A 12067-nucleotide genomic window follows, 5' to 3' on the forward strand; every position below is an offset into this window, starting at 1 on the left:
GGACTTGTCGGTTGAACATAGACAAATTCATCATAATCTTCTGGTTCTTTGGAATTTCCTTCATCATTTCTTTCTACAAATTCATCAATTTTCACATTTGCACTTTCTACTATTTTGTTAGATGATTTGATCAGACATTTAAATGCTTTTCTTCTAGAAGAATAACCTAGAAATGTTCCTTCTTCACTTTTCTGATCAAACTTGCCATTTCTATCATCTTTGTGTACATAGCATCTACTTCCAAAGATTTTAAAATAACTTACATTAGGTTTCTTGTCATACCAGATTTCATATGGTGACTTCAAAGTACCTTTCTTCAGTTGTACTCAGTTCAGGGTGTAAACTGCTGTGCTTATTGCTTCCCTCCAAAATGTTTGTGGCACTTTCTTTTCAATCATCAGGGTTCTGGCACAATCCACAATAGATCTATTTCTTCTCTCAGCAATTCCATTTTGTTGTGTAGTTCTCGATGCATAGACTTGTCTTTTAATACCATGATCATTGCAGAATAAGTTGAACTCATCAGATGTGAACTCTCCTCCTCTATCTGATCTAAGACATTTCAGTTGTCTTCCTGTTTCATTTTCAACTCTTGCCTTGTACCATTTAAACATTTGAAAAGCTTCTGATTTTTCTTTTAAAAACATTACTGACATCATCCTTGAGTAATCATCCAGAAATAATATGAAATATTTGTCACCATAATAACTTTGAACTTTCATAGGACCACAAAGATCAGTATGCACAAGATCTAAAATTCCCTTAGAGGTGTAAGACTTACTTCTAAAGATTGATCTTGTCATTTTACCCATCTGGCATCCTCGACACATAGCATTCTCAGGTTTTTCAAGACTCGGTAGACCTCTCACTCGATGCTTCTTACTTATTTTGATCAGATTATCAAAATTTACATGACAAAACCTTTTATGCCATAACTAGGTATAATCTATCTTTGCATACAGACACTTGTTCCGAGTTGAGTCAAGGCGAAATGTATTACCTTTTGTTTGTGTCCCGGTAGTAGCTAACTTTCCATGCTTGTCATGAACTTTGACAATTCCTTTCTAAAATTCTATTCGGTAACCTGTATTGTTTAGCTGTGCTACACTCAACAAATTGTATTTCAAACCTTCAACCCAATAAACATCATTGCATCTTGCATTGTCAAGAAGTGTTATAGATCCTTTATCTCTTACTGGACATGGTGCATCATTACCAAATCTTACATAGCCTCCATCATAATCTTCTAACATAACAAACTTGTGTTTATCACCTGTCATATGATGTGAGCATCCACTATCTATGATCCAAGAATCATTAGTATTTATGTGAGATATTAGGGCTTTTTCTTCATACCTTTCTTCATCTGATCCATCTTTGATAGCCACATAAACTACTTCCTCTGTATCAGTTTCATCTGATTTATCATCGTTGGATTCCTCATCAGTTATTAAACATGTCTTTCTATCTCTTCTTCTGAAGTCTCGGTGTCCTCTTAGACTATCTACTTTTGCTCTTTGAACATGTTCATCACCGCCATATACAGATATGAGCTTGTCCCACATTGCCTTTGCATCACTGCAGCCTTCTAGATCATTAAACTCTGAGTCGGTCAATGCAGATGTTATTTCAATCATTGGTTGGATATGTTCTTGCTTTGCCTTTATTTCTTCCATAGTCAATGGATAGGTGCTCGATGTGATGAAATCATTCTCCAGATAATATACAACATATTCTCCAATTCCTGATAGGTGCAGCTTCATCCTTTTCTGCCATGTAGAGAAACTTGACTTGTTCAGCTTTGGTGCATCCCTCTTATACATCTTTGGATCTTTGCCTCAAGTACCTTTAAACTTTTCTTCCGGAGTCCAAAGCTCTGATAGCAATTGATAGTTCTAATACTTAATGTAAGTACATATCCAATAGTTAACAAGATGAGAGGGGGGGGTGAATCATTCAAACTTAATCTTCCATAAAAACATCAGATTCAACCTCGGTAACATATGCTTCAGTAATATAACCAAAACTGCTAAACATGCAAACTCAAAAGCATATAAACATCATATCACTCATAACACCAGATTTAACGTGGAAACCCAAATAGGGAAAAACCACTGTGGGATTTCGGACCCACTAAGAAATATACTCTTCTAGAGTATGCTCGGTTAAAAGAAAATCCTGTTAAAGATTACAAACACATTGCTAGATGTGACCCGGTTAAGGAATTTCCCTCAGATCTGTTAGGATCTTCACCTTGATAGAGGTGACCTTGTTAAAGGATTTCAAACACTCAATTAGAATGTCACCTTGCTAGAGGGTTTTACAAATAAGACTGTTAAGTCCACTCGGTTAAGAGATTTTCTATCACTTTCACAAAATAACAGTAATAAAAATCTATCTGTAACTTCACATCTAAAATGCTAAAGCAGATTCTTATTTTCTCAATACAATCTAGACATAGAACTAATCTTGTCCATCTGCTGGGCTTCTATACTCTATTATTCAAATAGGTCTTCAAGCTTCTGTGCTCGGTAATCATTATGTAGCATCCCTGTGCATACATTTGCCCACATGCATTGTTTATCAACAGTTCCCTATTTATAAACAATTCACCAACTGCTTAATCTCCTTGATCACACTTCCCATGATCAATCATAGCAATCAGATCTTCAAACTTGTCCAGGTTCAATGTATCCTTCGATCTGAAAAATGTTTTACCCTACCTTGGAACTTGCATACATTTCTTGGAACTTGTGCTAGGGTAATGCGGTTCAATTTGCGCTATAGATCTTCATGCCGATTTTCCTTTGCCATAGATTCATTAACAAACTTCATGCACGACATACCAATCATTTAATCAGTTCCATCTCATCATCTTCCTTCATTAATTAATGCATTTAACCATTTAATGTACTCTATTACAGCTCGGTTACAACTCGGTAACAACTCGGTAACAACTCGGTGAATACTAAACTTTACTCGGTAGACATTCTGCCTTCATTAACTGACAACGATAACCTTAGGGTTTACCAACTAGGTTCCTTAGGGTTTACCGACTAGGTTCTTTGCTCAGTAACATAGTATAGTATTAATCTTACAATTTATAACATATGTATGATGTTAAAAAAATCTAAACATCATGATCTCATCATTGTCTGACTCGGTAATAGTTGCCCATTGAATACCTTATTCATCATATTCTTTCTGTGTCTTTTACCGACATCTTTATACTCATCAAATCATACTTCTCAAGATATGGCAACATCATACTGAATTAGAAAATCAATTTCTTTACATCAATGACAAAATAATAATATTAAGACAGTAAACATCCTTAATCAGTTATATCCATAATCATCAACAACCTTCTCAATATCCTTATTGAAATGCCAACAATCTGTCATTGTCTATTATAATGCCAAATGCCAAATGCCAACAAACACCGGACCCAAAATAGGTTGTCATAAACTAAATCCAACACCACTGATGAACTGGAACACAAACATGATAACCAACAACATCCTGAAAGCCATCTAGAAGCTATACCAACACCACTGATCACGTGCATCAAAATATCTTCAACAAAGCTCTGTCGGTAAAACCCTTACCAGTGACCAAAAGGCTTACTAGAACAAATGATAGCTCCCGAGTCATCAAATACCAAACCAACTGATCGTGATACATATATGAATAACATGAATGACAGATCCAAACCAATTTTATAAACCAAAACATACCGGATCAATATCATAAACCAACCACTCTATTGGAACCAGTCGAAAATCGGTAAACAACCAAAATAACTGGTGTTGCCATCAATGAAAAAATATCAATGGAACACATAATCAATTCCTCCAAATTGCCAACACTAAGGACTTATGCATCACATTTGATCCCAGTGAGACTTTCGAAGCACCTAATGGCCCTTTATATATCACAGTGAGAATAAAAGACATACCCTCACGAGGAGTGCTCATTGATCTGTCTTGTATGGTTAATGTGATGACTGAAGAGTTTTTTTATACCTTACAATTGCATCAAGTGACATATGATAAATTTGATGTGGTGATTAAAATAGTTGATGGCTTATCTTTTCCTGCTATTGGTTCTATTACACTTCCTATTGAGGTTGGCACTAAATGCTTAGATGTTGTCTTTTCTACCATTCCTACATCCGATCAATCTCATGTGAAGTTGGGACATCCTTGGCTCTTTTCCATGAATTGATTGCTTCTACTATCCATAAGTGTTTGAAATTTCCTCATGATGATAAAATCATAACTATTAATCATAACATGTATCAACCTAGGGTGAGGAATGGAGATGTTTGTCTTGACCATTTTTGTTCTGAACAATTCCAACCTCTTAAGCCTAGAAGTGATTCTCTTTTTCAATCTTATCAAATATGGAAGAATGATATGATTTTATCCTTGAGTATACCTAGAAATACAACACTTAGTCTTCCTCCTACTAATGATCATATTCCTTCTGCTAAGGATACTCTCCCTCTTCCTCCTAAAAATAAATGTACTCTTCCTCCTAAGGATAAGTATATTATTCCTCCTAAGGATAGATCTATTCCTCCTCCTCCTCATGATGGATTTGATCTCCTTCCTACACCTCCCATTCCTCCTTTATGTGGTGTGGTTTCACCTCCTATATCTTACAAAGGGAAGCTTCCAACATCTCATATTGTTCAACCTAAAGACCTTCTCCTATGCATCCTTAAAAGAAGAAAATAAGCCTATGCCTATTGAACTTAAACCTTCACAACCTTTGGCTACAACTAAATGAAACTATTGTGCGAGAGAACATCAATGAAGATGTCATGCTAGGGCTCACAAACTTTCTTCTCAAACCATTTCTTCCCCGAAGACACCAACTATTGACACAATACCATTTGATCAAACTTCTACTAACCAAGAGATTAAACGTAAATCTCCAAGAAGTAAAATGATTAAGACAAATGACAGTTCAAGTTCTATTCCTATTACAGATCCTCTTTTTGTTAATCTTGATGGAGAAATAGATGAGAATGTTGTTCATGATGAAAATGTTAATGCTAATAATTCAAATGGTGAATATAAATATATTGACGTTGACAATAATTTATCTAAACAATATTTAAAAGCATTAATCCTAGCTCCAAGTAACAGACAAAGTGACTCATCATTAGAGCATGGTCCTTGTTTGGAACTTATGATATCTCCATCTACAATGCTTGAAGTGGCTCCTCTTGCATGTCATCTACCTTCCCAAAACAATGATGAGAAATATTGGGAGGCAAATGATTTGCATGATAAGCTTCTTTTGTGTTGTAGATTCTCTCTCTCTCTCTTGCTTGTTTGTGATCTTCTATTTGTCTCTCAATTCTTCTATTTGTTGTCCCTAGTGTGTTCTAGTTGAGGATGATGCAATGTGTTGAGATCTCTTTTGGTCTCTCCCATGTTGACTCAAAAGACACATGTACCCTTCTTTCATGGTGGTTTTGCTTTCTTTGAGGGATGAGGACAATTATATTTATACATTATTTATCATAAAAATCAAACTGACCCTAGAGTTAAGTGAAACTACCCTGTGTTTTATGTCTTGTGATCATTATCCTTTGATTTTTCCTTTCTTGGGGACATATTATTGTGATAACATGCTTTTCTTTTTGGGTGTATCCTACCTTAAAGCAATTTCTCTTGATAAGGTTTACGCAATCACTTTAACATGGGAGCATACACTCCACTCAATGATCTCCCTCTCTTGCATATCTTGATACTTAGATTACTTAGCGAACTTAGTATTTTTCTTCGAAGTTTTGTTATTTTTCTTTTCATGACTCACAGTAAGAGAACCTCGCTAGTTTTTAGTAATCTTTATCTCTTTCTCTTTCTCTTATAATGTCCCTTTTATCTTGTCATCGAAGTTGTAAGATCCTAAAGTCCACTAGAGGCTTGGTGTATCTTTCCTTCTTGGTGATTAGGTGAAATTTTTTCAATACAAATCTGTACTGTCATAAAATTGTGACCTTGCAATTTTCAACCACATTTGGGTCTTCACATTGGCAAAACAAATCCCTAAGCCAGATTGGAGACCCAAGACCTGCTCACACTGTTTGAAGCTTGCATTTCCTCACACCCTGCACTCCCTGTTGCTGCTTCCTGTCGTAAATTAGGGCAGGACAGGGGCGTGGTGCCCCTGTCCCCCCTAGGATAGGGGTGTGGTGTCCTTGTCCTTACCCTATTTTGGGCCCCTTCCATTCAAATTTTGCATTGGGCTTTGCATTTTGATAGTGGGAAAATTTTCCCTATGTTGGCCTATAACAAAAATTTAGTCAATTAACCCTAATTGACGAATATATAAGATGCATTCTTCTCTCCTATTTGCATAAGATAGAGACATGAAGAGGAAATTGCGATCCTAAGTGAAATCAAGCATTGAAGCATTGAAGTGTCCATTCAAGCATCCATTGAGAATCTCAAGTCTCCTTTCAAGGCTAGGTGTTGCATTCAAGTCAAGGATTCAACCATTGAAGTGGAGATTTCTCTTGACATTCATTTCTATATATCCTTTCAAACAACTCTATCAACATTTCAATTACATCTTCCCTTGAGGTGAATTCCATTTTAGTCATTTACTTTCATTACTTGCAATTATTTTCAATCACTTGGTTAATTCCAAAACCGAGCTTTGACCTAAAGGAAAACCCCCAATCCCAACAATATTTACTCTCTTTTCTATATGTAGGTTGCAGGTGTGCAACTGTATTTGCAGATTTGGACTCGATTCTCAGAGGTAGAAAAACCCTTTTTGACGCATGGATTTTTTGGAGGACCGTGTGCACTTTCAACATGGTCTCGACAAATTTTGCCAAAATTTGCAGGGGAGTTTCGTCTCGGCCTTTTACTACTAATTCCAGGTGCACAACTTCATCCCACATTTCTATCTCAACTTATAATCATTTATTTGTTGTTTTTGTTGGTATTATGGATGACTTCATCATGTGTTGCATTGGTTTTGTCATTGATGTCAACACTTATCTTTCTGGAGGTCTACATTGTTCATTTGGCACTCTGGTTATATTGGTTTGTTGTTGAGCCGACACATTGTGGTCCCGGTATGGATATTGTCTTATGCACAGTCACTGGTATATGTTTCACCATCAGCTCAGAAAGTTGATGATGACTTGTTATCATCTAGAGATCATTTGGTTATGTCAAAGACATGGATTGGATGTTTGTATTTGGCATTTTGCATATTGGTCTGACCAGGTTCACATATTTGCCTTAACTAGCAGATAGGTCTAGGTTATGGACTGATACAAGATATCATGTTCTAGATCAGTACGACACGTTTTGGAAATGGTTTATTGATTGGATAATGTGTAAATGTATTGAGGCTGACATATTGTATTGCATCAAGACTTATTTTGTAAATATAATATCTTTAGGGAGCCGACCTAATGATGAGGTCTTAGGTTTTGTATAAATAATTGTAAGATCTTATTTGGAAGAAGTATATGTAAATGTGCGTATATTGAAGATCATTGTAAAGAGCAAAAAGAAGCAGATCCTTGTGTGAATCACGTAGATATCATCTAGAGGTTGAAGGTATTTGGTCCTCATGCACAAAGCTTAAACTAGAACTAAATCCAGCATTGAAGATGCTATATTGAAGTAGTACATTGATTATTGGATTTAACCATCCAACTGTGTAGTCAGTGTGACTCCTAATTTTGTGATTGACCAATGAGCTCTAGGCAGTTGGCCTTTCTACATGTGCAGACCTCATTATTGTATTCACTTACTATCTGCAGTAGTATCATTTGATTGTGGGTAAGGTTTCCCACTGTAGTTTTTTCCCTTATAGGGTTTCCACGTCAAAATCTCCGTGTCATGTGTTGTGGATGTTGTTCTTCTTTCTGTTTCATGCATTAAGTTGTACCGGTAATACTATAATTGTTAATCTATTTTACCAACATTGGGTTTTAAGTTGGAATAATTTATTTTGGGTTGTAATTTATTGACAACTGATTCACCCCCCCCTCTTAGTTGTGCTTCCCATTTCCTAACAATTGGTATCAGAGCCTAGTCCTCTTTTTGCAGAAGCCTAACAACTTGAGGAGATCCTACGGCAGCAAATATCTTCAGGAAGGATAGTCCCCAAACTTGATGGAACTAACTATGGTATATGGAAGATCGGAATGGAGACACATCTGAACTGCATTGGAAGAGATATATGGGAAGTTACAAAGAATGGCTATGTTGCTCCTAATCAGAATAACCCTAATCCACCAACCTTGGATAAAGACTTGGAGAATGATTGCAAAGAAAGAGAAGCACTTCTAATCGCATTATCAGATCAACAAATCTTGGGATTATCATACAGACCTACTACAAAAGTTATTTGGGATAAACTAGAAACATTGAATGAAGGAGATTCCACTGTCAAAATTGCAAAACTAGAATGTTACCGGGTCAGGTTTGAAAATTTAAAAATGGAAGAGGATGAAATAATTTCAGCATTTATGGAAATATTTAATGAAATTGTTTTAGGAATACAATGTTGTGGAGGATCTTTAAGTGAAGATGAAATTGTTTCTAAAGTTTTAAGGGCTTTGCCATCGGCTTACAAAATGAAAGTGACAACTATTAATGAGTTGAGAACAATGCCTAATACATCAGTATCTAGAGATACTTTAGTTGGAAAACTTTTAGCATTTGAGGCTGAAGAATTTGGTCTTGTTGCTATAGTCAAGACTGATATAGCCTTCAAAGCATCATCATCAACATCATCATCATCATCTAAAAAATCTAATTGGAAAATACTTTATGCAAAAGAACTTGAAGATATCAAAAGAGAAAATGAAGAACTTGAAGCACTATTTGCAAGGAAGATGCCTAAAGGTCCAGCAGGAAGTAAGTATGAAGGTAAAGCACCTTTCAAATGTTTTAATTGGAACAAAGTTGGTGTTATGGCATCTAGGTGTCCTCATAGACATTCAAGACTAAGAGAGGACACAAAAAGAACATATAAGCCTAACCCTGAACATAGAGATACAAATTTAGGAAAAATAGAGATAAGTCATGTTACTATGCAGATGAAGGTGTTACAAATGACTCTGATGAAGATCCAACAGATAGTAGATGGGCATTTGTTGCATTAAAAGAAGATCCATTGACACCTATTGTCAAACCAGTATTGCAGGCACTAGCAACAAAAAATGAAGAAAAGGATGAATGAATCATTGATAGTGGATGCTTGCATCATATGACTGGTCATAAAAGAAAATTCTTATCATTTTGGGAATGTCATGGAGGTCTAGTAAGATTTGGAGATGACAAAGCTTGTTCAATCAAAGGAAGAGGCACTATATCTTTGGATGGTAAGCACAATACTAACAATGTTTATTATGTTGAATGCTTAAAGGATAATCTTTTGAGTGTTAGTTAGTTAGTGGGAAAAGGATTTCAATTACAATTCAAGAATAGAAAATGCAAAATCATGAACAGATCTGGATTGGAAATTGCAATTGGTAATTAGACTAAAGGTAATATCTTTCATTTGAATACCAGTGATAAGACATGTTTGATTGCTCGGATTGATGAAAGTTGGTTATGGCATAAAAGACTCTGTCATGTGAATTTTGATTGCATTGTATAGATCAGTTCAACTAAGGCACTAAGGGATTTACCTAAGATTGTGAAACCTCATAATCTGGTATGTAAGGAATGTCAAATGGGAAAGCAAGTTAGAACAACATTTAAGAGCATTTCTAAGAAATCCAATAGTATTCTTGATTTAATTCATACTGATTTATATGGTCCAACAAGAACAAGAAGTCTTCAGGGTGATAGATACTTTATGCTAATAATTGATGATTATTGTAGAATTTGTTGGGTTACTTTTATCAGGGAGAAATCAGAAGCTTTTGGGAGATTCAAGATATACAAGGCAATGGTAGAGAATGAAACCTGCAAGAAAATCAAATGTTTGAGATCTGATCAAGGAGGAGAATTTACATCTAGTGATTTCAATGCATTCTGTGAAGAGAATGGAATCAAAAGACAACTATCAGCACCCCAGAAACCCCAGCAAAATGGAGTTGTGGAAAGGAAGAACATAACTATACTAGATGCAGCAAGATCTATGATGATGGAAGCAAATCTACCTCATATGTACTGGAGAGAAGCAGTGAATACGTCGGTTTATACTTTCAACAGAGTTCACATCAAAGGTGAAACCGGTAAGACCCCTTATGAACTATGGTTCGGTCATACTCCTACTCTTAAATATTTCAGAATATTTGGAAGCAAATGCTATATTAGGAGAGATGAGTCTATTGGAAAATTTGATCCTAGAAGTGATGAAGGAATATTTCTTGGTTATTCAACTAGAAGCAAGGCATATAGATGTTATAATAAAAGACTGCAAAAAATAATTGAAAGTACTAATGTGAAGATAGATGAACATTTTAGAGGAGAATCAAGATCTATAGGTTATGAACCGGTAGTTGAAATGATTATAAATGAACTGTCACAGATTGCACCCGAACAAAATGAAGAACCAGTCACACTAACATCATCAGAAAACTCAACTGTGACTAAAGAACAACAACCTGTAAGTGGAAATCAAAATAAACCTAGGTATGTAAGACTGAATCATTTAGAAAATCAGATGATTGGAAATAAAAATCAAGGTGTTATGACAAGAGGAAGATTGGAATATGAAGAGGTATGTTTAATTTCTCAAGTTGAACCAGCATCAATTATTGAAGCATGTCAGGATAAACATTGGATAAAAGTAATGGAAGATGAATTAGAACAGATTGAAAAGAATAAAACTTGGACATTAGTTCCCTGGCCTAAAGACAAAAATGTAATTGGAAATAAATGGGTATTTAGAAATAAACTTAATGAAGATGGTGAAGTAATTAGAAACAAAGCAAGATTAGTTTGTAAAGGCTATTCTCAGAAAGAAGGAATTGATTATAATGAAACCTTTGGACTGGTAGCCAGAATTGAAGTAGTAAGACTATTTCTTGCATTTGCAGCTCACAAGAACTATAAGGTTTATCAGATGGATGTAAAATGTGCATTTTTAAATGGAGATCTTGAAGAAGAAGTTTACATTGAACAACCTGATGGATTTTCATTAACAGATGATAAGGATATGGTTTGCAGGTTAAGGAAAGCTTTATATGGATTGAAGCAAGCTCCTAGAGCTTGGTATGCTAGATTGGATAAATATCTTCTAAAGCTTGGATACACAAAAGGTAATGCTGACAGTAATTTGTATTACAAAATTACCAATGATATTTTGGTTATTGAAGTATTTGTGGATGATATCACTTTTGGAGGAGAAGAAGGGTTATGCAAAGACTTTGCTAACAAGATGCAAGAAGAATTTGAAATGTTTATGATTGGAGAGATAATATTTTTTCTAGATTTGCAAATTTCTCAAAGAGATAAAGGTATATTCATTTGTTGATCAAAATACTTGAAGGAACTCTTGAAGAAATTTGGAATGGAAAACTCCAAACCGGCAAGCACTCCTATGACTATAACTGATAAATTGACATTAAAGGATGATTCAGCTCCTATAAATATGACAAGGTACAAATCTATGATTGGAGGGTTACTGTATTTGACACAAACCAGACCTGATATAATGAATGCAATGTGTATTGTTTCAAGATTTCAAAGCAATCCTAAAGAGAATCATGAAACTGCAGTAAAAAGGATTTTTCGGTACCTGCAAGGCACAACAAATCTTGGTTTATGGTATCCTAAGGATGACAATTTTGAGTTATGTGCATATACAGATGCAAATTGGGCAGGAGATGTGGATGACAAAAGGAGTACCACTGGTGATGCATTCTTTCTTGGCAGAAGATTAATTTCATGGATCAACAAGAAGCAGACTTGTACATCATTATCTACAGTAGAAGAAGAATATGTTGCAACAACAACTAATTGCACTTAGGTATTATGGATCAAGAAAATTTTGAATGATATCATGGTAAAATGCAAATAACCGGTAATTATTTACTGTGATAATTCAGCAGCAATAGATATAT

This window comes from Cryptomeria japonica, chromosome 10 (assembly GCF_030272615.1).
Source record: "Cryptomeria japonica chromosome 10, Sugi_1.0, whole genome shotgun sequence".
Lineage (NCBI taxonomy): Eukaryota > Viridiplantae > Streptophyta > Pinopsida > Cupressales > Cupressaceae > Cryptomeria > Cryptomeria japonica.